This window comes from Neofelis nebulosa, chromosome 1 (assembly GCF_028018385.1).
Source record: "Neofelis nebulosa isolate mNeoNeb1 chromosome 1, mNeoNeb1.pri, whole genome shotgun sequence".
Taxonomy (NCBI): domain Eukaryota; kingdom Metazoa; phylum Chordata; class Mammalia; order Carnivora; family Felidae; genus Neofelis; species Neofelis nebulosa.
This window is the reverse complement of record NC_080782.1, coordinates 221,011,570-221,011,926: the sequence shown is the minus strand read 5'-3', so window position 1 is coordinate 221,011,926 and position 357 is coordinate 221,011,570.

Below are 357 nucleotides of genomic sequence, written 5' to 3'. Positions count from 1 at the left end.
ACTCGAAATGCTCCATTTGTGAGGGAGGGAAGCATTCACAGAAAAGCAGTATATTTTATGCTTCTTGGAAGCCTTAGGTTTAATAATAGCCCCTCCATTAACTACAAAAGCATTAGTTTAAAATGTACTACACAACATCGCTCAAGGTTGAGTCTTAGACGTTACTTCAATAGTACCCACAAAGAGTGTACCTTAGTTAGTTTAAAAGTTTATTTTTTAAAAATCTGTATTTTTACCCACTATATGTAGCGAACTGAATTTTTAAGAGATACTTTCTTCCTTTACATAGATTACCTTAAGATATAAAGAACCAAATTACTCTTTGGTTTTGTTATAGGGGAAAAACAACACACAGTC